Raw genomic sequence first — 27,114 nt, 5'->3', positions numbered from 1 at the left:
CATTTCTCCAGCTATTCCAGAAGGGTAAAGGGTTATTTCTTGCCAAACATATTTGAAGCTGAAAGTTGCCTGGACTTGTAATATTAGCTCTTTCTCCAATGATTACATTGTGCGAGTGTGAAAAGGTGAGGAGAGAACCAGGCCTGTGTTCTTATTTGGAGAAAATCATATTAAATCTTCTCTCTACCTTATAGGTATCACAAATATTTTCCCTTGTATCTCTTCCCATATATAATAAAGCATACCTGATTCTTCTCTCCTGTCTAATGAATTCCCTGCTGCAGACTTTAACTCAAGAAAGCACACCAGTAAAATCTTATTGCCCCCTTACTTAAACATTTGCCACTGTTCCTTAGTGTCCTGTGAAAGCATATTCCTTCATTTCAGATGGGGTCTTTAAATGCTTTTGGCTGTCTTTGGGAGAAGCTGCTATTCAGTTACCTTGTTTATTTCCTGTCTTATATATGGAAGTGTGGCTGAATGGATATATCTTGTGAAGTTATTTCATTTGGGAGGGAAATGTTGTTTAAAGACTGAAGGACAGTGCAATTGAATTAAATCCCCAGGTAGATCATCCCCAGAGGACTCTCCTCCTCTCTTTTTCCCCACTCCATTCTCTGTTGCTTGATATGCAGAGTGATGCCATTTCATTGCTGGTTTCTGTAGAGCAGAAGAGAGGAAATTCTGACCGGTGTGGTTAACGTTTGTATTTAGCAAAGTGAGTACACTTCTTGTTTCTTTGCCTTTTAAGCAGAGATGAGCTAACAGCCAATTATGTGACATCCGTGTATGTGCAGTCTCTGAAAGAAATGGACCACTTTCCAGTTGACTTAATGTGGAATTGTCATGACTTTTCACTCAGATTTTCATCTGTTTACAACTTTCGTCAGGCTACTTCTTCCTCCCTCATTTTCTTATCTCAGAAAATCTGTCTTGTCTTAGAGTCATTGAACTGCGATAGATTCAGATGCTTAATATATTATTATCTCTTACCAGCAACATCCCTCTCAGAAGAATAATGCTAAGTTAATTGAAACAGATAGACCATATTGGCATGTACACACAAAAATCACACACTGTACTCTGATAATGTGGAAAATCAGTTCCATCTTCACTCATAGATTACAACAGGAGGGCACTGATTTGTTAGCACTAAGAATCATCTGTCTGGAAGCACCCACTGATAAACAAAACCTACTATTTTTGTAGTTTTCAGCTGGATCTAAAAGGCTGGAAGTCCATTTAACCTCACCTTAGGATACTGAAGCTTCATTGCAATTTTTAAAAATCCATTGGACATTCTTGCTTATGAAATGCTTGAACGTTTGTAGCATTATAGAATTTTCTAAAATAGGACTTTATTCTGCTTTCTGTTGTTAGGAGGATTAATGCCCAACATTAGTATATCAGTTCATGTTCTATGTTGGAACTCCCAAAATGCTATTAACAGGAGCAATCAATCTTGTCTATGCTGTCTGCACCTTGAATAGCTTTGTATGTTAGGTTGATTGGTGTGAAGCATAGATTTTAAATCTCAACAGAGGTGTGGGCAATGTTGTTAAAACTTGCTGTCTTTCTGTATTAGTAGTTCAGAACATGCTACCCTATAGTACTGCTAACAAGGAAAACCCCTGGGTTTCACAGGCAGCAGATTGCAATTATAACATTTGAACACTGGCTTCCTTTTTCCTTGACTAAGGATAACTTGTATTATCGTGTGTCAGTAGAATAGGTGGTCTATTAGACAGAAAGAAAAGCAGCATCAGATTTGCTAAATGTATACTTGCTTCATGGTGCAGAGATGGCATTTTGATGCTCCGGGAAAGGTCCTGGAGAGTGCATCTGTTACACGAGCAATGAAAACATTAAAGCTAAAAAGGGAGCTGCAGATTGTGCTGGGAACACCTGGTGGCTTTTTAATGAGAGCTGCTTTTCCAGTTTTAAAAAACCAAATTCAACATCCAGGCTGTCTGCATTTTTCAAACTGAATAAAGAACAGAGATTTGTTCTAAGCTGAGACTTTCCTCTTTCAACCAAACGAGACAGGAAGCTTAAGCAACTGTTGTCCAAGCTTATGATGTCTTTCTATATGCACGTACCGTATGCCTCTCTCAGGAACCTGAAACTCGAGATTTTCCTTCAGTTTCAGTCGTGGTGCTTCTCTGCAGCAACTCAAGATGCAAATAGCAAAAAATGAGGAATGTGAAGATTGAGGTAGCACAGCCAAGGCTGCACAGCATAGTAAAATGTCAGCCAGTTACTGATATTGGGGTTTTCTGGTAAGTTATTTTGACTTACTGTTAGTAAATTTTGGAGAAAATAGATTATTTCTCCCATTTTGTAGATGTGAAGGGAAAACAGAAATTTGAAAAGTTAAGTGTGAAAAATGGACAAAGCTAGGTAAGAGTGATGATTCTGGCCAAAACGTGAGGCAGATAAACAGAGCAGAGATTTATAAGTGGGGAGAAGGCTTACAGAACTACTGGTGGGTTTGGTAGTATTTATCTCACCTATTTAAAGTGGTTTCCAAAAGGAAAAATCTAGGGATAGGAATCTCCCAGATACCTGGTTGCCTAGGGTCATAACATCAGTAATCCTAGCAATTTATACATTCTCTGTATTCAAGGTATGAATGAACAATTATGTTGTTTAAAGCTGAGACCTAATATGGTGCCCTTCCAGGTCATTCTGCGTTTCCATCTCTTTTCAAGTACAGAATGGGGTAGGGATCAGCAACATCTGTGACCGATAAGCAGTATGAAGCCTCTGGATTGAACCTGATGTAAACGATGGAAGCCCAGCTTATTGCTGCTGACTAGTAAAGGTAGAATAGTAATTTTGGCCTGCTTCACTTTGGGCTCCAACTACTCTAGTCCAGCATGGCAAGTGTTTTTAATTTGTATGTTAGATATAACATGGGAGAAAGAGTCACACTGGTGTGCATCACGGCACCACTACATTGCGCACCACCAATGCCGTTGTCTGATTTTGTGCTTTTTCTCTTGATTGAAGAACTGGCTTGGCTTGTCAAGTTCTTCAGGTCTTTTCCATTTGTATCAAGAAGCACCACTACAAGTGGTGATTGGCCCCCAGAATTTGACGTTGGTTTCTTTGGGATGGAGTGAGGTTGTTTGTTTACCTCATGTTTAAATCACTTTCCTGCCAAGTCATTGGTAGTGGCTTACAATTTAATACCAAAACTAAAAAGTTACAAGAAAGGAAATAGTAAAAGTGCTGACTTTTCTTTGGCTGTTGGTGGTCTGTTCAGAAGATGGGAATGTCACCTCGTTGATCTGGGTTTCTTCTCTTCTTTTGAGATCTGGCTTTGGCTCTGGTAAGATCTCCTCTTAGAGTCATCAGGAGGACCCATTTGCCAGCCAATAAACTCCTTTGCTTCCTTTATTTCTCTCTCTCTTGAATCTAAGACTCTTGCAGAGCCAGGGCACTCAGAACAGGTCCATTGCTGGATTTTGATTCTTGTAAACTGTCTGTGACCACCTGCCTCTTGGCTTGTGTGAACTTTCTTTTGTGTACAGATGTGACAGTGGAGATGACGCACCACTGCAACATATGTGGCTTCAGTTCCATTGTGTAAAAATGTTTTGGTTCATTTTTAAGATGGTGGGGCATCTGCCGACTACACCCATATCCAATACAAGCCGGTACAGTACTAACTTCCCTAGGTGGGTTTCATGCCTTTCTTGGTTCGGGAAGAGGAGAAGAGCCATCTGGACACAAAGTGTCCAGTTGTAACGTGCAGTTAACTTCTCCCTGCAAACCAAATTCTGTCAATGAGGTGATTTGAAACTCCCCCTCCTTCCCCTCTCCTTCAGTGGCTTTTTAAAATGTGTAGCAGCTCGACTTAGCAACTGGAGGCGAGGCGGCTTGTCACTTGTCCTTTTGCCCAGGTTTGCACCTGAGCCCTCCGAAGTGTCAGATTCTCGTTTCTCTCCTGCAGCGTGGACCACTGGGAATGCTGCTGTTTGGCTCCTGTTCACATGCCAGAGCAGACTTTTGCAGGCTTCCGAGACTGTGGGAGGTCAGTCTTCCTGAGGCATCACTCCTGATTCGGAGACATTCTCGCATTTCCTGGCTGGTGTGGCAAACAGCATCTGCTCCCCTGGCACCTGTTGGAGAGGCAGGGAAAGAAAACAAGAGGGAAACTTTTGCAGAAGCAGGTGACCTGTGCACATATTCTGATGGGAATATCTGTTGCCATGGAGATGGCTTCTCCAAATAGCTCCCCTCCACCTCCCCCAAGCAACTGAGGCGCAAGTGAGACATTTTTTGCAGAGCCTGGTTTGAAAAGATTCTCTTAATGAGAGTCGTAGGTCAGGCAACTAAGTGAAGGAGACCCCCTTTTTGGCTTCTTTGTCCCTGCGGGATCCACAGCCGAGGCAAAGGGGCTTATAAGAAAGAGATTCCTTCAGAGGGGTTCCGTGTTGCAAATGAAATGCAGGCTGTGATTCCCTTTCTTTCTTTCTTTCTTTCTTTCTTTCTTTCTTTCTTTCTTTCTTTCTTTCTTTCTTTCTTTCTTTCTTTCTTTCTTTCTTTCTTTCTTTCTTTCTTTCTTTCTTTCTTTCTTTCTCTCTCTCTCTCTCTCTCTCTCTCTCTCTCTCTCTCTGTCTCTGTCTCTCTGTCTCTCTGTCTCCCTTTCTTTCTTTCTTTCTTTCTTTTCATTTTGAGAGGGGGGATTGGTTCAAACGCATCAGTTATCTTTGTGGTCTAGTAACTCCTTTTAAAATGGAAGGAGATGGGAAAGGAGACAAAAGAAGAACAAGTCAAGATGGAGTGATGGAGAAAAGAGCTGCGGCTGACTCAAGGCAGCAAAATCCAAGCAGCAAAAAGAAATGTGCATTGAGGAAGGGATGGATGGTTTGTAGGAAGGAAGGAAAAATCAAACAAAGGAGGGCAAGGGCTTAGAATGAGGAATTTTAAAAAGCAGTGACAACTCAGCTTAGTGGAACGGCTGAAGTTGGAAGAAGATACAAATGACAGGAGTAAAAGTTAAGAGTGCAGGAAGTTGTTTTATAACAAAGTCATCTAAACTTGTATTGTCTGTGCTGACTAGCAGTAGCTCTCCAGGGTGACAGGCAGAGTTCTTTCACAGGCCTGTCTGAAGATTCTGGGGATAATCTTGGACCTTCCTGCATGCAAAACTTGTTATCTGTGATTGAACTGAGGTCTCTCTGAAAGGCAGTATATTCAAGGGGTGACTACTCTGACAAATACTTCAGGATATGCTCCAGGGTGGTCTCATTTGCATTGCTTTCGGTTGACTACATGCCATACAAGTCAATGCGAAACAGCCTGGAGTTTTTGCCCTCTAATCTATAGTTTTTTTCCTCAGCTCCTGGAGCGTGTACTTTTTTGACAACAAATACATTCACATTGGTTCAAGCAGTGTGCTTATTTGAGTTGATGTGGAGGGAGTTGTAACTGTTCTGTTTGAAGGTGCTATTTGGTTATAGCAGCAATGAGGGAGGCAGGACAGTGGGGAAATTGAATCCTCCACAAATCTGGTGCCTGGTTCTGCTTCTTTCCCTCTTCGATTCCTGTTTTGTTCTGTTCAGTTTCTTTTCTTTTTAAAGGCTCCTGCCCTAGGGTAGCTAGCTTGTCAGGAGAAGGAAAAGATTGAGAAGTTGGCAAAGAGAGAGAAGGAAGTTGGCAGAGAGAGAGAGAGGAATCAGTTTCCAGCTTGCTCTATGCTGGATAGCCAGACTAGAGCTACCTTAACAAGCTGCATACATACATAGGTGCCAGTTTCCTCTTGTCTCTTTCCTAACTCCTGGTTGGCTGAAGAGAAAACTCAGGAAAACCCAGTTTTCTGAATACAACTTCACAGCAAATCCATTGGCATTTTTCCTGCTGTGTAATTGCAGACAGACATTTAGCTTAAGCCGCTGTATTGTTGGTCAAAAGAGGGAATTGCATACAGTTGTACCACTCAAGACTTTGCTCTACAATCTTCTTCACCTGGAATTATGCAGAGATATTCCGGATCTCATACAGTATGTATTTTCTGAGTAGTAGGGTTGGATGATCATAGCTTCCAAGTATCTATGCAGAGCCTTTTAAAGCCATCCAAGTTGACAGCTCTCACTGTGTCTTGTGGCAGTGCTGATCACAAGGGTAAATAACTCAGAAACCAATCTCCTGGCCCTTCAGTTGACCTATTTATGTACTCGCATTTTTACATGCTTTCAAACTGCTAGGTTGGCAGGAGCTGGGACAAGCTTACTCCGTTGCATGGATTTGATCTTGCGGCTGGTCTTCTGACCTTGGGATAGCTCTTAAGGACAGATAAATCCTCCCCATTCCTCTACACTGAGGAATCAACATTCAGCTAACTCCTGAAGAATTCTCCCCTTTCTCTCCCTGGGAATCAGCTAGTACTTGACACCAGCCATGAAATTATATAGTTGTTCTAGTTAAATTTATTCACCATGCATATAAAGTTACCATACCCTCCTGGAAGCAATTGAAAACATAACAGCCCAGGAGCAGCTTCTTCTGGGAAAACACTTAGGCAGATAAACAGAATTGGTACCATCCTGCAGTTACAACAGAGTTGGTAAAACAAATGTAAGTTCACATGATACTGGCTTTCTGTGCTGAACCTCAGAATACACCTTCTCATTCACCTCTCTGAACAAAGGAATTTACCGTTCAGTGTGCTGTCTGGTCAGACTTTCCTTGCTGGTTCTGATTGGCTAAACTCCCTTTAACCACATCACTCTTTACTTTCCAAGCTGTTATCTCTTTCCCAGCAAAGAATAAAGTTGTCAGTTTGAGAGGCAAGTTACATAAGATTATACGGCAGTAATCTATAAATAAAGCATAATATAAGTTGTACTAAAGGATAAGAACTAGCATTAAGATGCTAGCTTGCCATTATCTCATATTTATACAGTATAGGAATCATCATCATCATCTTAGAACTGCAGAGCTGAGAATTCCAGGTAACCGGGTCTGCAAGCCTTTTGCTGGGTTAAACTGAACATTATGGAAAATGTGTATTCCCTGTAGTTAGTCTTTTTTTTCTTTCCCTCAGAGATAAGTCACTTTATAATCTGGCTTGCAAATTCAACTTTTGTTTGCCTTCCAGTGACCAACCACAAAACAAAGCTTGCTTGAGTGTAAGATAGGACTGTGAGGAAAAGCACATACAACAGTCAACAGATGTTTATCATCAGCTAAGGATTCACCAGTTCTAAACATGAGCTAACTGTATTGTCTAGTTTGTCTCCTAGATTTGACTTCTCAGATATGTTAGCATAATTCTTTATGGCTGCCTAAATCCTCAGTGCTTCAGCTTTAGAGGTTGGTTTTCTGTCAGAAAAGAACATTCTAAGCCTGTCATGTGGTAGATCTCCTCTCCTTGGATGTTTACTGAAAGAGCAGTAGCAGCTATGAAATCTCTGCCAAGGGAGTTAGTCCTATGTTCTGTGTTCCAAGGGAGTGTAATTGTTCTGTTGAAGTAAAGGGTATCCATGTGGTCAAAACAAAATAAAATCCAAATGCAAGATTTTATTTTATTATGGCCACATGGCTACCCTTTACTTCAATGGAACTACGAAGATACCAAGAAATAGCTTCCCCCTGTATGAACAAGAAGACACTTGGACTCTCAACCTCAACAGAGGACTGCAACCACTAGGTAATGTCATTTTGGCTTTAATCTGACTCCAGCTGGCAAAACCTAGTGAGTTTACTAAATGATCTCCCCAGTTCTCAGATGGAGGACTCAGGTTTTCTGTGTCAGCTACTGCCCCTGGCCAATCGGAAACATATTTGTTTCAAACAAAGGCCAAATGGGGAGATGTGTATACACACGTCTGTGCTTCTATGTTTGTAGAACTGGCTTGCTACACTCATTCCACAACTGCCTAAAGCTGTAAACATAAAACAAGCAACCAGACTCTTCACATCAATCTAACAGAGAAAAGTCTGGCAAAATGCCAAGAACCGATGGACTTAACATCTAGGAACAAATACCATCTAAGTATAATGGACGTAACATCTAAAAGCAAATACCATCTTGCCATGTACTTTAGGACTTCAAGTTTTGAACTTCTTCAGACTGTTACAAGCCTGATGAGGTAGTATTTAAGCCATGAAAGCTTGTATATCGTGTGATGATTTTGAGTGGTCTATAAAGGCATCACCTATTTTTGCATTTGGATTTTATTTTCTACTTTTCTGTGATTCTGTAGGGAGTCCTTAGCTGTAGATTTCTTGCTTTATCTGTTTATCTTTTTTTATTTACAATATTTTTAGCCCATCTTTCTCTTTAAACGGACCCAACAAAAGCTAAATACAGTGAGTATACAGATATTGAAAAAGAATAAAACAAGTATTATGTTAAATTTGGTAAATAAAAAACAATAGAGCACAAGAATCCATTCAAAACAACAACAAACAAACCTGCAAGCTGCCAGGCACTAAGGAGAAGCCTGCCTGAAGAGAAAGATCTTTGCTTGTTTGTAGAAGGACAGCAAAGATGAGGCCAGATCAACTTCCCATGGGAGGGAGTTCCAGACTCTTGGAACAATGACAGAGAAGGCCCTCTCCCATGTCTCCATCAAGCATGCTATGAAGGTGGTGGGACTGAGAAAAAGGCCTCCCCCGATTATCTTAATTCATGGACAGGCTCATAGAGGGAGATGCAGTCTTTTAAGCATCCAGGTTCAGAGATGAATCCAGGAGCCCCCCTCCCCCCAAGCTGTGGACCTGTGTTTTCACGGGGAGTGTAACCCATCCAGCTTTGGCAGGAGATAAATATTTCTGGCTGGTCATATGCTTCTGACATTTTGTACATGCTTCACAATGCAATGCAAGAGTGTTTGCTAATTTATGCTTGTTTATTTATTTATTCAATTTATATTCCACCCTAGTAGTGCAAGTACTACTCTGGGCAGTTTACAAGTTAAAACAAAAACCCACAAAATCCCACCTAGCAATTTACATTCAACAATATGGTGATCTAACAGTACAGTACAGGATTAAAATGCATACAAAGGGATAAAAAAATTAAATTAACATTAACAACATCTGGGAGAATCAGTTATTGAAGGCAACTACGAATGCTTCTGCTTTCACTGATTTCCTAGACATAAGGAGGGAAGGAGCCTGGCAGTTTGTATTTGGTAAATTATTCCAAAGACAGGGGCATCACCACAGAAAAGGCTCGAATCCTTGTCATTGCCTTTTGGCCTCCCTTGGTGTGGCCACTTTTAGCAACATAGAGTGGGTAAAATGGGCAGTTGATTTCTGTGAGAGATGTTCCAGCAAGTATTGAGTACCTAAACTGTTAAGGGCTTTATAGGTCATAACCAGCACCTTGAATTGAATAAAAATGCCCAAAAATGGAATAGTTGAAATCAGTCTATAGTTGTTCAAACTTAGCAGGTAAGGATGATCTTGAAAAGGTAGAAGACTCAAGGTTTATCACCTTCAGATCATCTTCTCTCTGCTCAGATGTAAACACCAGGTCCAAGGTATGCCCTGCCACATGTGTAGGACTTATGACATATTGGGACAGACCCATGGCTGCTGTGATGTCCATGAGCTTCAAGGCTGCCCTGGAAGCATATGTCTCCACATGGATGTTAAAGTCCATCAGAAGTAAAGGTTCAGTTATACAAACCATGGCAGCCTTTTCATCTACTGTAAGATCACAAATTAGTTCAGATTTATTTGTCTCATTCAATTCTGCTGAAAAAGAAGTAAGTAGATTCCCCTCCATATAAATATATGGTAGAACCTGTGGTCATGTGAAGACTCAGCACCTGGCATTCAGCAGCTGGGGATCAAAGAAAACTCTTCAACAGAAGGCAAAAGTCCTGTTATTAAATCTTATCACTTATCAGAGTAGAATCATCTTAGAACTGCAGGGTTCGAAGTGACCCTATAGATCATCGAGTCCAACCCCTATCAAGGAGGCACAATAGAATTGAACCCCCAGCCTCTGACTCTGCAGCCAGAGACCACTGAGCTGTCCAGCAGGTTCTAGCCACAGGTTCACAAAAGTTATACAAGCATTTAATATGTACCCACTCATATCCATTGCATGTGAAACAGGTGCACATCATCATTTATGGAAGTATTATTGAAAATAATAGGGTGAGCTATTACTTTCATATATCTTTGGTGTAGAAATGGTGGAAAAGATGTGCACTTGAGTTGCATGTTATAGAGAAATTTGTTACTTAGAAATTCTGATACAAATCAGTGTAATTAACTTACTGTGTTTAAAAATGTAAAGATTGGAAACTTCTGAATTTTTCACCTGTGATTTCTGTAGTGCAATTCTTGGCTGGAGAAGAAAAACATAACAAATTGTGTATTTGTTTGTTAAATGCACTTTACACATGCATGTTTCATGAGAAAAAGTGGTAAAAACGCATATTTAAATGGAGTTCTATTTTTTAATGTTTGCAGATGCATATGGACATGTGACAGAACATGCTTATGAACTGATATGAGAAAATGATACCAACTGGAAATAAGCTGATGAGTCCATCTCTATTCACACAATAAAGTGGGGATGTACAGATAGCCTGTAGGCAAGACACACACCCTAGGTCCCCAATATAAAAGCCTAAAGAAAGCAAAGTGTGCTGCTTATGTACCACCCCACAGCACCTCAAGCACTTTCTGGGCACTTTACAAGTTAATTATGCAGGCTACACATTGCTGCCACCACCACCCCCAAGTTGCCACTCCCCCCCCCCCCCCAGCAAGATGGGTACTCATTTTACCAACCTTGGAAGGACAGAAGGCTGAATCAACCTTGAGCCAGCTATCTGGGATTGAACCCCGGGTTGTGGGGACAGTTTTGCGTGCAGTACAGCAATTTAACCACTACACTACAAGGCTTCCCCAAACCCTCCCAGATCCCAAATCTCATATAAAATGGCCAGTCATTTTCCCCAGAAGCCTCTGGAGCTCAGTAACTTGTTGAAAATCTATTCAGAAAGTTCCTCATACTTTTGTAGGGCAAAAAGAGCCTTTTAAAAATGGGATTGACCAGAATATCTTTTTCTGGTAGGGATGGGTTATTGTTGGTTTTTTTGTTTGTTTGTTTGTTTGTTTTTAAATTCCTTCTCTCTTTGTAGTGTGTGTGTGTGTGTGTGTGTGTGTGTGTGTTGGGGGGAGGTGCAAGGTTTTTTCCTTCAGGAAGCACATTAAAACTGTATTATTTAAAGAGGTTTTTGGAAACATCCTCCCTATTATCGTACCTATTATGTCAACATTTTCATTTGGTTTAACTGTTGCTTTTAGGGAGTTTTATTATTATTTGCATTTTTTGATTTGGTGGTAGGATGTGCTTTATGTTGTTCACTACCCAGAGCATTGGTTTGTGGCTAGATGGGTGGTATATAAATGGAATGAATGAATGAATGGTTTTTTGCAAAATTGTTTCAGCCAGTAAACTGTGAAATTCTTGAAGTCTACTTAGTGTGTGTGCATTTAGAAAGGGCAAATTATTATTGATCCCATTGGGTCTTTCAGTTGCCTTTGATATCACTACTTATTAAGTGGTGATTCTATGCCTGCTGGACCTGGTGAAAATACTTTGAGGTATTTTCACCAGGTCCAAGACATAGTGCACTGAGAGATTCTTCCTTTGTATCACTTTTAAATCCTCAAAGATGACTGATAAAAACTCTTTGACTCTTATCATCACTGTGTCCTTTCAAACTCATTCAAAGCCCAACCCAGAGTATCTTCTAAACAAATGACAAAAACATTCTATTTTTGTCAGCTTTCAGCAACTGTGTTGATCATGAGATTGGAATGAGAGGTTCAGGGAATTGGTTCAGTTTTAATAAAGGCTTTTGTAAGCCTTTATGTTGTGTTTTTATTTTTTTGAACACAATCGTGTTATAACCTGCCCTGAGCATTTTCGGAAGGGTAGCATAACCATCAAATAAACTCATTTTATGTAAGAAGCGCCAGACTTGCAATAGTCTTTTTGACCTATCTGCAGCCACATGCTGGAGCCCGGAAACTGAGTGGGAATGAAACCTGTGAAAGAATACTGAAGTCCAGTTTCCCTTTGATAGCTTTTACGTTATTTGTTCACCAGTGTGAAGTCCAACAAATGGCGGGCATATATGTGAAAAAGCTCTGTACTGTTTGCTTTCATCTGACTGCCTTTTTGTAACGTCTCACAGCATCCATTTTGAGCTTGTCAGTTCTCACTTTAATTGCCTTGCTTTTTCACATATCTTGCAGCATCCACTGTGAGCCTCCTGGCTCTTCACTGCTCACTCCTTTTAGTATGGGTGTCCCTATTTTGTGCTTGGCAGGTGTTTCACCTATTTACTTGACCCCCTCTAAAGTATGAATGCTGTGGGGCAAGTGGTTCCTCCACTGCTGCAGAATTTGCCTTGGGCCACAAAGAGGTATGTAGCTTAGACTGAAGTATAGGCCAGTCGGTTGCTAGGCAACTCTTCTGCAACCTAAGTGCCTGTCCATTTCTGAGCTAGGAGTTTACAATGAGCAAAGAGGCATCAGAAAAGAGTGGGCACTGGTTTATTGATGGAACAAAGACACTGGATTCTGTTTATGATGTAACAAAACTGTTATTCTTTTCCCCTGAGAGAGAGAGAGAAAGGCAGGGCAGAAATAAAGTAGTAAACTATTACCTTCCCCTAATCTTGACAGTTTTCTTGATCAGAGAGTGAAGGGGTTTAGCACAAGGATGCAAACAGAAACATAGGCCAAACCTTAGATGCACGATTGTATAGAAAGATTTTCTCTGTGTCCGCTTTCTTAGCTTGAGACAATAGATGAAATGCTTGCTTCTTCCCCTCACAGTTTCTGTAGTTGTTAAAGCAAAGGGTTGGCTCAGAAGCATTGATATTCTGATGTATAGAACAAAGATGAGAGAAAATGTGTGCCGTCTGCTTCGTTCTTGTCAGTTCCAGAAGCCAGCGCTCTCATCCCTGCTGCCAAGTTCTCATAATATGGGGTCAGGGAATGCAAATGGAAGCTTCTCTAAAGATGCTCTCCCAGGGTGAGCATTTTAATGACATTGTGATCAGGTTATTAAACTGTAACCTGCCATTTCAGGGAGCATTTATTTATGTTCTCAGTATAATTATCCCTCTGTGGCAGTCTTAGTGTAAATACCTGGGCACACATGTGCAGAGAGTGCAAATGTCTCCACAAATGAAAACAAAAACAATTCATGCTTTTTATTGCAAGTCCTTGAGGGCTCAGTGACTTCTGTTTGATGGTGGCACACTGGACAGCTTGAGAGGTGTTTTCATTGCTTTCTAGCTGAGAAGTCCATCTGCCATTGTTATCTGTTGAGGATATCATAGTTTCGAGTCATGTCTTGTTCGTCATGTGATTTTTATTTGACTCTCCATAATCAAAACTGACTACAGTGTGGCTTTTATATTGCAGAATTTAACACAGTGCCCAAGATTTAGGATCCTCATGCTAAAAATATGAAGGACATCATTCAATTCTGCTGAAGGAACACTGTTCAGTTCCACTTGTAGTTGAGTTCAGTAACAAAATCTAAGCTTGCCATAGCCATTTATGTCATTTGGTACATGGAGGTTGCTAAGGAGACAATAAGGCCCCATACTTTGAAATAGTTTGTTTGTTTTATTTTATTTTATTTATATGCCGCCCACACTACCCAAAGGTCTCTGGGCGGCTTAGTTCCCCATTTCTATGTGAGGGGATTTCATTCAGATTGCATTTCAATGTAAAGTTAGCAAATTTGAATTTCCTTGAACATAGAAACAAGACAGAATATATTTTAGACATTGGAATGTCTCCTGTGCTGAAGTATGTGGTTTGGTGCACCCAGAAAAAGCATATAGAGATGTGTACATCTTGAGGGCACACAAATATATGTAAATTTGAAATATTATGTTAAAATGTGAGAAATACACACCAAAACATTTTAAGGAAAAATATATATCGAAAATATGTATATGTGAAGAAGTATTCACAAATAGTATGCTTTTAAACCAGAAAGGGCTTACATATGGGCTACATGTGCCCCATCCAGCTTTACATCTCTCAGAATTATCCCACTTTTTTTTAAAAGAGCAAAACTGTGCTTCTGAAAGCCTTCAGAAAGCATAATCCTCCTTTAGCTCAAGGTATGCAGCCTTGGTGTACTTTGCTCTGATCAACAAGAGTTTATCTGATACCAGAAGTAGATATATATTTGCTTTATTTTTGGTAGGAGTTTTATGGTTTTTGGAGGGCCCAGGGGAGAGGGATATTGTTTCATCTGACCCTTGAATTTTTTTTTACCCCTTAATTAGGCAAAGTGTATGTGGGGGAGGGAGTGCTCATAATTTGAGAAATAGACCTTAAAGTGCATAACAGTGTTTGCGCAGACTGGGTTTCGATGGGACGGAGAGAAATTACAATCCAGTGCATGAACAAGATGGGGAAAAAGACTGAAAGGAATTAGAACTTTAAAGATTTTCTCCTCATCTATATGAACTCTTCTGAAAAGTAATATTAAAAATAATATTATAAAATAGAGCAGCCTGTTCTGTAATATTTGACTCAAGTGGATGTTATTAAGCCTATCTATATTTAATATTTGATAGCCATATTTTATAACTTTATGATGTGAGCTGGCCTGCTGTTAAAGTGACCTGAGACTGACACTGCCATTTGACTTCAGGTTAGTGCAAACCACATTGAATTCAGAACCTAGGAATTCAGCCTCTCTGGTCCTGCTGGAAAATACAAGCTTCCCACAGAACAGAGTTAACTGCTTGATAGATGTGACTTGAATAGCTACAGTGTGTGATTCTTTGATATTGAAGTTTACATATAGAAGCCAGGGAAAATAGTTAATATGTGCTTCTTATTTCCCCCCCTTATAGAGGTACATTTTAAAGACAAAGATGTCAAGCTGATCAGTGCATCCTGAAGTCTCTTCCCTATATATCTGTCTGTTTGCATTTTCTTTTATAAGGGGAAAATTCTGAGAAATGTATAAGAATCTCATAAGCATTAGAAAGAATAAAAACAATCAGCAAATCCTGAAATGACTATTACAATTTTATGTTTATTCTCTCACTACATATGTGTTACAGAATCACTAAGACCATCTAAACCAGTGATTCTCAGCTTCTAGTTCTCCATATGTTTCACACCAGCTCCCAGAAACCCCAACATGGGCAATGATAACTGATTCTGTGAACCAAAGGACCTAATACACAAAGGGCCAAAAGTTGAGAACTACTGATGTAAGCCAATCAGAGCTCTCTGGAAGTACTAGAACTAGTAATACTTTCCCTAAACATGAAATAGGTATTTTACAATTAGTTTAATTAATATCCATTCTGACTGAATTAAGGTAGAACTGAAAGGTGTAATTTCATGGGAATTGTTATGTTATTAAGTAATGAAAAGCATGTTTCCTCCAGAATCTGTTGGGAGAAGTATGTTTTTACAAAAGAAATTGCACTGAAGTTCTAAACTTGGTCTCTGGGATCCATGGCCCTCCATACATTGTTGGGCACTAATCCCCGTCAGCCCCAGTGATGGTGAGAGATGATGGAAGTTTTAGTCTAAAATCAGAAGGATAATAGTCTTCCCACCTTTCTTTTAAACAACTCATACATATGACGAACAAAATGCAAACTTTTGTGACAAGTCTTTTTCATGTGTATCAAAATGCACACGGAATGCATGTGCCAAAGCTACAGGCATGACCATAGTAATTCTTATCAGTTCCTCAATTTTCAAGACACAAAGTCCTTCCCAAAGTCTATTTCTATGTCAGTTTTTTATTCATGATTGCACCCATATAAAATGGAGTACATAAGGAAGAAAAGAAGGTGAGTCAAAGAAGATGACATTATTGGAGCAAGTGTAGGGTGAGATGGCATTTAAATTTAATGCTACTTGGCATAGAGCAGAGTATAGTTGTTTCCAAATGCTGAAACTATTTAGGAAGGTTGGAGATGTATTTTCAGGGCTGGCTATTATTGTAAATACTAGCTGAACTGTAATGATATAGTAACACTTAAATAAATCAGTAACCTAAATCTGCATTAGCAAGATTCCGTTTTGCTACATTCAGATGGTAAGGTCCAGTAAAACAGCTAAGCCCAAAGTAAAATAGGAAAGAAATGGTTTCCTGGGTATATTTGACCAAAGCCATTCAAAGCTAGCATCTTGGTTGTTGCCTCACGAGTGCAGGATCTATTGCAATAAGTGCCATCACACAGCAGATCCTGTTAAGTGCCATTAGATCAGCTTTCCCCAGCATGGATGTTTAATATTACAGTGTGCATCAGCCCTGTGGTATGATCACATGCCCATGCCAGTGTGGCCAATAGTCAGGGATGATTGGAGCTGTACTCCAAAATTTCTGGGAAGTCCTAGCTTGCGGAAGGTTTCCTTTGTTTCTCATACGTATGGTCTGACTACCTAGCAGTTTTCTTGGTTATTACTGTACTTGATTGTGGTATTGACATCACATCCCCCAGTCCTGACTATCCCCCACCTCCCCAATGCTTTCTAATAATCCAGTGTTCTTGCAAGACTGGCTACTTTGTTGTAAAGACTGTCAGGAATTTATGATGGCTGTTTTCCATAGGTGACATTGATCTTATGCTTCAGAGCTGCATTCCAGAGATGGAACAATGGGCTTGTTTTCTTTTGTCTCAGAACAAAGATCAAGCGCATAGTCTGGGGAAACACTGTCTATGAACTATCTTAGCATTTTCACTGACATGTACATTTCCGCAGACACTAACTGACAGGCTGTTCTCAATGGTTTTTCACCGACAGACTGCATGTTGGTCGGCAGCCCCAGCTGCCTGTCAGTTCACATCAATCTGCGGATTCTCAATATATGTTAATGGTGATGTTTGTTGTTTTGTTTTTTAACAACAGCCAAACCTCTGAAGGATGTCTGGAATATGGTGTAGGATACAGCAGATTGCTGAAAGATTTGATAAATTATGGCAGGGAATGTGTCTTTCTGTGTATGTGCTTACTGGAATGGGAGTCTCTCATTTGGATTCTATTAATGTTTGGAATATGTTGAAGGCTAAGTAGTGAAGTGGACAGAGTATTGGACTGGGACTCAGGAAATCTGGATCCAAATCCCCAGTTGGCTATGGAAACTTTTTGGGACGTTGAGGTGGCATTAGTAAACTTCTCCTTGAACATTTTACATATGGTGGAAACCATGACAAGGATGGCCATAAATTGGAAGCAACTTGATTGCATATACTGTAACAGCAGCAGGTAGAGTATGATTGCACTAGCAGGAGCGAGCAAGCTAATGTGGACTGTTAGGAACGGTTGATTAGAACTAAACAAGCCTGACTGTTCACATAGACATGGTTCCTGCCAATACAGTGAAATAGCTTAATAAGTGAGCCACTTCAGGATACTGATACAGTGGGATCTTGACTTGAGAACTTAATCCGTATTGGAAGGCGGTTCTCAAGTCAAAAAGTTCTCAGGTCAAATCTGCATTTCCCATAGGAATGCATTGAAAACCATTTGATCCATATCTGCTCTTTTCCGTCCATAGAAACTAATGGGAAGCTGCTATTCTGCCTTCGACCACTAGAGGGGGATATTTTGTTTCTTTTTTTCTTAGGTCAAGAAAGGTTCAGGGAAGGCAGGGAAAATACAGTCCAGGCAGTACAGTACCAGGCATTCCGAAGACTGTCTCCCAATCCACTCTCTAAACGCTGGGAGGAGTGAGGAAGCAGACAGGCACCCTTTTCACTGGCAACAGTTAACTGAAAGTTCAAATTTTGCACTTTCCCTGCCTCCCACGTGGTTTTTTTTCAGTTCTTAACTCAAATCTAAGTATGTAAGTCAAGTCAATATTTTCCTATGAGAGTGGTTCGTAAGTCAAAATGTTCTTAACTCAAGCCGTTCTTAAGTCAAGACCCCACTGTAAATTAAACACTTCTCCTACTTGGCAGAGAGCAGAAGTGGATTTTTTTTATTGTATATAGGCTATCGTGCTGCATCAGGTATTAAAAAAATCAAATCTTTTCTTTGCCTTATTTATTTTTATTTTATTTATTTATGTGATTTGTATCCCGCCCATCTGGTCTGGTCGACCACTCTGCCTTCTCTTATAGAGCTGGTTGAGAAACTGCCCACAGCTGAAGCCACTGCCGAACAAGCGAAGTGATTTATTTGCCAATATTTTAAATATATTTTAATATATTTGCCAATATATTAAGCCACTTCACAATATTGGCAAATTGAAAGAGGAAGGCTTGCTTTGGTCTGTCCAGTGATCACATGTGCTGGAACTGATCCAAACCAGAGCAATCCTACCTATACCAGAAGAGTACTGTAGAAGCCTCTTGATAGGAGGCCAGAAAGTTACAAGTAGGAACTCTCTAGGGGTGGGTTTGTGCACTCCAGCAAAGTTGTCTTCTTATCATCATATTGTAGAGCACATCAGCCCATTCCTGCAGTGCTCCAAGCAGCAGGCTATATAACTCACGTAGCCAGCCTTTTACTTACAGGAGATGGAACTGAAGCAAAATACTGTATGCCTCCGTCCTAATCATGTGGAAGGCTTTGTTTCCTGTAGAAAGTACAATATTTATGGTTGGCAGCTATTATCTACAACTGTTTCGAATTGGTGTCTTTCATATAGCATTAAACAGGATGGCCACAACAGGATTGGACTAGAAGGTGTTTGTAGGATTTTCCAACTCTTTGGTTCGCCAGACAGTGCTGGTAACCACTGTGTGATTTATCCTCACACAACTACACTTTTAAGTAATATGTTAGGGGAGAAACAGATGTTATAGATAGGCAGTCAGTGATTAGACATGGAAGCACATTACTGTTGGAGAGATATGATTCAGGCTGATATTCATTTTTGAAAAATAAAAGGAATTCTATACTTAAGTCCTGAAGCGCAAGCTCAAAACAAAGCAGCTAATTTGCAGGTTATATAAGATGCATAAAGCTCCTGCTGTGCACACAAACAATTTCAGCAGTTTAGGAATTTCCCGTTCTAACGACGAATTGACTTTCGCATCAGTTTCTGCCCTTAGTCTCTATGTTCATTATCTACCGTTGTATGGCAAACTTGCCTCATTAAGTTTTTATTTCTCTCCTTTTTGCTATAATAGCAGTAATCATCATCGTCATGAACAACATCTTAGAATTGCAAAGCTGGAAGGGACCCTATGGACCATTAAGTCCAGCCCCTGTCAAGGAGACACAATGGGCATATGATAATCTCTTATTTAGATGCTTGGCTCCTGTAAAATACTTTTTTTTTGTTGGGAGTAGCCTTTAAATTGTGCTACAGACTCTGGTTGGTGTAGAATCAAGCAGCATGTGTTTTGATTAGACCTCAGAGAGAAAATTGCATCACTGAGATTTTAATACAATACAAATTTATTCTGCAGCCAAAGGCCCGATAATTTAATGCAATTCCATGGTCTGCCAGGTTGCTTCTGGCCCAGTTGAGGATGCAGATTTTGTAGAGCCTCTAGCACTTACATTGTATTTTGGCCTCCTTTAAGAGATTCACTTGGTGCCCTCTCTTTGCACCATCTCTTCCTCAAACTGGTACCCTCCAAGTGCTTTGGACTACAGCTTCCGTTATTTCTGGCTATTGAGTGCACTGGCTGGAGCTGCAAGGAATTGTAGCTGTAGGAATTGAGGGCATCAGGTTGGGAAAGCTGGTCCACATGTCCATAATCAGTGGATATCCCTTATATTTTTGCAAAGCATGTGCGGACATTGCTAATTATAACATTTGGAGTGTGTGTGTATTTTACTTCTTCTGTGTACATTAATTTTTTTTATTAGCTGAAATTCTGTTGCCAAACCATAGGCTGCCTAAAGCCAGATGATGTCATCAGCCATGATGATTTTTCAGAAATAAAAAATTTAGGATTGTCTTCCAAAGTCTCAAGGCTCCTTTGAGACCTTTTCCATCATAGGAAAGCTTTTTGGGGGGGCAGAGTATGGAGAGAAACTTTAATTTCTGAATAGCACTGCCATCAGTAAAATAACCCAGCAGCTTTGCCAGAACAGAACAGAACAGGTCCCAAGGGAGCCTCAGGACATTTGGTGGGGGAGATGATAAATGTTTAATTTCCTAAAAAATCCCCACAGCTGGTGACATCATCAGCCTTATATGGTGCACGTTGTGTGACAAGATTTCAGCCATTATATCAAGGTGCTTATTTGTAACTCTATACATTGCTGACAGTCGTCTCTTTTTTGGGACATGGAAGAGTGACTCACAGATGTTTTTAATAAAGGAAAACACTTTAATCTTTCCCTGACATTATGTCTATCAGGATGAGCTGGATGGAACTTGTCATGTGTTGCCTGTAAGAGCCAGGAACTTTTGTAGTTATTGCAAGCTTTTGAGACGAGGCTTAATTGGAAGCTCTGCCCATGAGCCTTCTGAATACTAGCAGACCTTGTGGCTGACAGCGTAACACAACCACTGCTAGTAAATTGTTTATTTTCATAACAAATTCAGCCCTAGAATGTTATGCCATATGTTAATGTTTTCTTTTGATGCTTAGATGCTGCTAGTCACTTTATTTCCTATAATGGGCCAAACAAAGCTAAAGAATATAGACAGAGATTCAATTCTAAAAAACCCTCTATTGAATGTAGGATACTGTGCATCTCTATCTACAATTCAAAATACCAGGAAATATTGCATCTACATTGCCAATGGGAAAAATATGGGGGCAGCGGCGGAGGGGGAAGCTTTATAGATATCATAGACTACTAGAAAGACAGGTAAATGAGTGCTGAATCTAGTCAGGCCTGAACTCTCACTAAAGCAAAAATGATGTTATAAATATTTTGCATGTATAATGAAAAGACAGAAGTCACAGGAACAGACAAAATAGCTGAGAAAAGTGGAGGGGGAGCAGTAGGAAGAGAGAATAATATGAGATACAGTGACTTGATGAAGGAAACCATTGCTGTTAATTTGCAAGACCTGAGTTAATGATATGACTTTTTAGAAGTAATTAACTCTGATGGTACATAAAATATTTGGAGGTTTTTTTAAAATTACCAATTGTACTTAAAGCAAGGTCCTTAAAGTTGGGCTGTGGTATAAATATTGCATGAAGTAGTCTAAAGGAGGTGATTCATTTGTTAAATGGAAGAGTTCTGTTTATGAATCTGTTTATGCAAAGAGCTCTATAATCGCATAATAATTATGCAATGTCAAGCCAATTCTGATTTATGGCCATTCTTTCCAGGGTTTTCAAGGTATAGAGTACTGAAAAATGATTTGTCATTTCCTTCCTCTGGGGGCTCTTATTGTGTAGCTTTCCCAAGGCAACGCAATCTGGTTCTTCTACAAGGCACTGTGGGGAGATGAACTCCTAACCCCTGACTGTTCGTCCATGTGCTCTGTTTCACTGAGGTATTGAGGCAGCCAAGAAGTTCTGCACCTCTTTATGTAGTGGATGCTCTCAAAACCTACCCAGCAGATAACATTGTCCCTCTCCTGCCCACTACAGCTGTAGCCTTTTTGTTCTCCCATTAGGTTACATACAGTTATAAATATGGAGACACTTGGTAGTTAATGGTTATTTACTATTTGACAGTTCTTTCTTGATCTTTAGGGCCAAGCCGGTGACATGCAACTTGCCAGTGACCAAACTCTGGGCATTGTGTCAAAAGGGCTCATAGTATATATTTCATGCCAGATCAGGTAGGTGGCTAGATGAACATTATACGGCTGCCACATTCTTAGGTCACCGACTAGAAACGGCTTTTGTACCTTGTGCCTTGGATTCTGACTGCCGGTGCATGTCTTAATGTAAACCATCTTGAAGGGCCTCAAGAAATAGCCTATTCTGAACGTGAACGCAGCAGGGGTTGGCAAGTGCAATGGAAGCTTTAAAGTTATTATTTATATTTCCCTGAGATTGGCCATAATCCTACACCTGTGAAGCCTATGTTCACCTTTCCAGATAGTTTCACTCATACTTTTAGGGCTGTTTACTACATGTTTTTTAGTCCCCTCTCTTTGTGTTTGTACATATATGTATGTCTGTGCACACGTGTAGTCATACAGACACACATATTTCTGTGTACTGACCTAGTTCCAGCCTAGTTTGAGAATTACCAGAGACTTAGTCAGAATTTAACATGCCTATTAATAGTGGTTCAGCTGTGACATTTCCCAGTATCCTTGTCAAGTTGTGAGCCAGGTGGGAGGGGTTGTTTTGTTTTTTTACTATTATTAAACCAGTTTTGTATTTAAAGATCTGCTGTTATTCAACCTTGTAGAATTATCATAATGCTCGCTTACAAAACTAGCTCCTCTTCCTTTTCCACTAGAGATTAATGTTTGTGCAAGAAAAAATTATATGCTATTCTTCTATTAAATAGTGACTTGCACTAGATAAAGACGGAATCCAGTCCCTCCATGCCTGTCTGTACACAGGGCCAACGTACAGTTCAAATCTGTCCATAGAAATAACCCAGGGTGTTCATGTATTTACAGAAGATGCTTGATTATTTGCTCTTGTCTAGTGTGGAATGAAGTGATTGCCTCTCTCCTAGGTAGCATTTCCACTGATGAAAGGACTCACCTATTCTCTTTGTCTGATAGAACTTATAGTCATTTTTGATAGCACTTAGATGTATAAAGCCTGGAAGACTTAATCTCAGCAGGGCCAGTTTAGGGCCAAGATCATTCTAGCCTAGTTTATATGCTTGGACCAACTTTATCCATCACAACTCAGGTTGTGGCAGGAAACATATATGCTACCAATGCTTTATAAAATATATTTATAAATAGCCAGCCTTGTTTTTTTAGGTTTATAAGGGTGGCAAATTCACATTTGGCTTATTGCATCAATAACATAATTACATAACTGCCCACTTAATGGGGTTTAATCATAGTTTGAACATCCAGATGTGAGATGTGAATTTGGCTGATCTGCACTGAAGACTGTATTTGACAACTGGATCCAGTGTTTTCATAATCTATAATTGCAACTAATATGTATTTATAAGACTCTCATCTGCATACCAGATGGGTTCTTCCTGCATGGTTTTCAGTAACAGAAGTAGATTTCTTCAAGTGTGGAAGGGAAAATGTCATTCTTACCAATTACTCAGATGCGGGGTTTATAAGCTTAAAGAACTTGGGGTCTTGTTTTCTTGAAAACATGGGGAAAGGCGCAATAGAATACTTACTGAATATTCCAGTTTAGACTCAGACTAAATTTTTGTTGGGCCTGATGTTTTTGAGACAGGGCTTCTAATGATTCCCTTGCAAACAAATTTTGTGCTAAACTTATTTGTCATATAGCTTTATATAAAAAGATCACAGAGTGGGATATAAACAACAAAATTGCTTGCATCAATTTAAATTGATTTAAACTATGTATCTGAATTCCACAACCTAGTCAGGCATGATCCTTAAAGGGCCCTCCAAATTTAGTTGAAGAGCCATGTTTTAATCTGGCACCAAACCAAGGCCAATAGCACTACCAGTTTATCTCCAAATTGTGGGGGGGGGGCATTCTGCATTCAGAATAGCACTTCAGAGCCCCTGTGCCCACTCTACTTTAAAATCACAGAATCATAGAATCGTAGTAGGGTTGGAAGAGACCTTGGAGGTCTTCTAGTACAACCCCCTGCCCAAGGAAGGAGGTCTCATACCATCCCAGACAGATGGCTGTCCAATCTTTTCTTGAAAACCTCCAGCAATGGGGCACCCACAACATTGGGAGGCAAGCTGTTCCACTGCTTAATGGTTCTCATCGTCAGGAAATTCCTCCTTATTTCCAAGTTGGATCCCCCTCTGATGAGTTTCCACCCATTGGTTTTTGTCCTACCCTCAGGCGCAATGGAGAAGAAATTGATGCTCTCTTCCCTGTGGCAACCCTTCAGATATTGGAAGACTGCTATCATGTCTCCCTTCAATCTTCTCTTTGTTAAGCTAAACATACCTAGTTCTTTCAGTCGTTTTTCATAGGATTTAGCCTCCAGTCCCCCTATCATCTTTGTTGCTCTTCTCTGCACCCCTTCCAGGGCCTCAGTATCTTTTTTGTATTGTGGTGACTAGAACTGGACACAGCCCTCCAAGTGCAGCCTCACCAGCACAGTATAAAGTGGTATCACTTCCCATGATCTTGATGCTATCCCACTGTTGATGCAGCCTAAGTCTGTGTTGGCTTTCGTGGCGGCTGCAGCATACTGCTGACTCATCCTTAGGCGGTGGTCCACCAGGACACCTAAATCCCTCTCACAGGTACTACTGTTGAGCCAGGTACCACCTACCCTGTACCTGGCAGTACAGGATGGTAGAGAATTTATACTTGAGAACTGAGGCAGAGAATTGAAGTATTACAACTGACAGTAGGTACCAGAGATAGATAAACAGACATAAACATGAGGAAATGAGCTTTTAGATAAACATGGCATAGCATGTTGGGCTCAGTTTAAATATTAAAGTGCAATGGTATGGATGCTGCCATTTGAGGGAATGTGTCCATTCTATTCCTAATAATGTGGTCTTGTGTGCCTGTCTGGTTGTTGTGCACATGGACATCACTGTAATTTTGTCTAAAATTGCAGGATTGGAACCAGATATATGATGCCAAATTGTATGTGTTTGTGGGTGATTCCTGAGTAGCAGAGATGAAAGAGGAGAGTTACAGTTTGACAGAAACAGATTAAAACTGAGTGAGCTGTGCTTTCCCTGAAGCTGAAATACCTTCAAGCTTCTCTCTAGGATTGGGGGTTGAGTGATGGTTCTGCTACTTTACAGGATTGTTTGTGTGCTTGTACTTACATTCTTGTACAGTGGACCCTTGACTTACAGACGGCTTGACTTACAAACTTTTTGAGTTACAGACTTCTCTGTCCGCAAAATTTAGATTTGACTTGCAGACTGAGATTTGACTTACAGACCAGAAAAAAACCAAAATGGAACAAAAATGGCTTGTTACGGGATTAATCAGTTTTCAATGCATTGTAGTCAATGGAGACTTCGACCTACAGACTTTTTGACCTGTAGCCACCGTTCCAATACAGATTAATTCTGTAAGTCAAGGGTCCACTGTATATATCTGTCAACTGAGCAAATACTACAAAAACACTTACACCTCCAGTATTCATTCAGCAGGAAGAAAATAAATCCAGTAATATTGGCCTTAGGGGGATTCCCAATAAGATTGTAGGAGACAAAGTGGTGGACTAGGATTCTGGAGAACAGAGTTCAAATCCCTACTTGACCATGGAAACTCATTGACGGAGTGGAACTGGTAAAACCACTCCTTCAATATCTCAGCTTGAAAGCCCTGTTATAGTCACTATATGTCATTAGTTACCAGCTTGGCAACACAGAACACACACACATTGACCTTAGGACTTCTTACTGTCAAGAAGTGATCATATAAGTTTATGAAACTTTTGCCAACATGGCTGGGGGATATCATGGCTTATTTACATGTGGTCCCATTGAGTCAGTGGGCTTTATGCAAATATTGACTTACAAGTCAGCATGTGATTCAATCAATTTATTCTTGTTGTGACTATCCATTGGATTTAGATCAAGTTTGTTTGTTTGTTTGTTTGGCTTCTATACTGCTCATCTTGCTACCAGGCCACCCTGGACAGTTTACATATTAAGCATATACATACAGTTCAAGACAATAAACGTAATAGTATAAAATCAAAATAAGGATAAACAGTGTTGGGAGAGTGAGAACAGACCAAAGAAAATATTTTTACCCAGCGTGTTGTTTGTCTGTGGAACTCCTTGCCACAGGATGTGGTGGTGGCATCTGACCTGATGCCTTTAAAGGGGGACAAGCCATGATGGGGATGTATAATCTCCAGGTTTAAAAGGAAGGTCCCTCCAAATGCCAGATGCAGGGGAGGGGTATCAGGAGATGGGTATTTTGTGTGCTCCCAGAGGCATCTGGTGGGTCCACTGTCAAATACAGGAAGCTGGACTAGATGGGCCCTTGGCCTGATTCAGCAGGGCTCTTCTTATGTTCTTATGTATGGTGTTTTAAGGTCTGGGAAGGCCTGTCGAAAAAGCCATGTTTTTAGTAATCACTTAAAAATTCCCAGTGAAGGGCCAGGCGGATTTCGGGCAGGAGGTTATTCCAAACCTGAGGAGCAACCATTGAAGGTCCAGTTTCTGGTTCTCTCTTTCAGGGCCAATACTCTCAACTGCCTGGCCTGGGAAGATCATATGGGGTGGGCAGATCTCATTGGGAGGAAGTATTATATCAAGTATCGTGGTCCCAAACCATTTAGGGCTTTATAAGTTAGCACCTTGAAGCTGGCACAGAAATGGACAGTTAACCACTGCGACATAGCGATAACATAGCAAGCTAGCATTGCCCACAGTGCTGTAAATGAGACATGACATAAGCCATAAAGAATGCAGGAGATATAGAAAATTCACCTTCCAAAACCAGCTCTTCTCCTTCAGCCAAAGCCATAGTTTGGCCAGAATCCTATGCTTACAGATACAGGTCCATTGGCATAAACCTCAGCTTTGAATTCCTGCAAGTTAAGAGTTTGTATTTCAGCATTCCTTTGAAGTACTCAAACTTAAGTCCCTGTTAAAGGGTCTTGGCCTGTTCTCCAAGGTGTCATTGATAAAAACTGGGATGCTTATTTATTTCTGATGTAATCCTATTCTTTCATTGAAGATTATTGAATGCCTAATCTTGCAGTGGATCTTACAATGACATAAGCCATTCTTGAGAGGTGGAGAAGAGCCCCAAACCTAAAATGTTGCACTGTCTATGCATATGCTTCACAAAGCTGTTAATAAGGCATTACTAATTTCCTCCTAAAAGACAGAATGGGGGTCATGGTTTATAAATGGGGGGGGCGGGTTAAAAAAATAAGGACAATAGAGAATGAATCAAGCAGCTAAAACTACAGAAATCTCAGGGTGAGAAAGAAAAAGGGCTTACGTTGAGTTGGGTGAGGGAATGATTTCTTTGGATCAAAAAAGATGTAAACTCCTGAATTGGGGTCATAAGTTTTCCCAACATGGCAATAAGTGTAAAGGTATGTGTTGTAAAATAGTGTTTGTGTGCATGTTTGGGTGTCGGCTCCTAACCTTAATGTTCACTAATA

The 27,114-nt window shown here is 40.3% G+C and overlaps 1 protein-coding gene across 5 annotated transcripts in view; it reads left to right on the top strand.

The window, feature by feature from the left end:
- TEX264 (testis expressed 264, ER-phagy receptor) overlaps positions 1-27,114 on the top strand; it is a 212,073-nt gene that overhangs the window by 87,192 nt on the left and 97,767 nt on the right. The window lies entirely within an intron of this gene.

This window comes from Pogona vitticeps, chromosome 2 (genome assembly GCF_051106095.1).
Source record: "Pogona vitticeps strain Pit_001003342236 chromosome 2, PviZW2.1, whole genome shotgun sequence".
NCBI lineage: Eukaryota > Metazoa > Chordata > Lepidosauria > Squamata > Agamidae > Pogona > Pogona vitticeps.
Note: the sequence above shows the minus strand (reverse complement) of the source record. Positions and strands in the feature narration are given on the sequence as shown.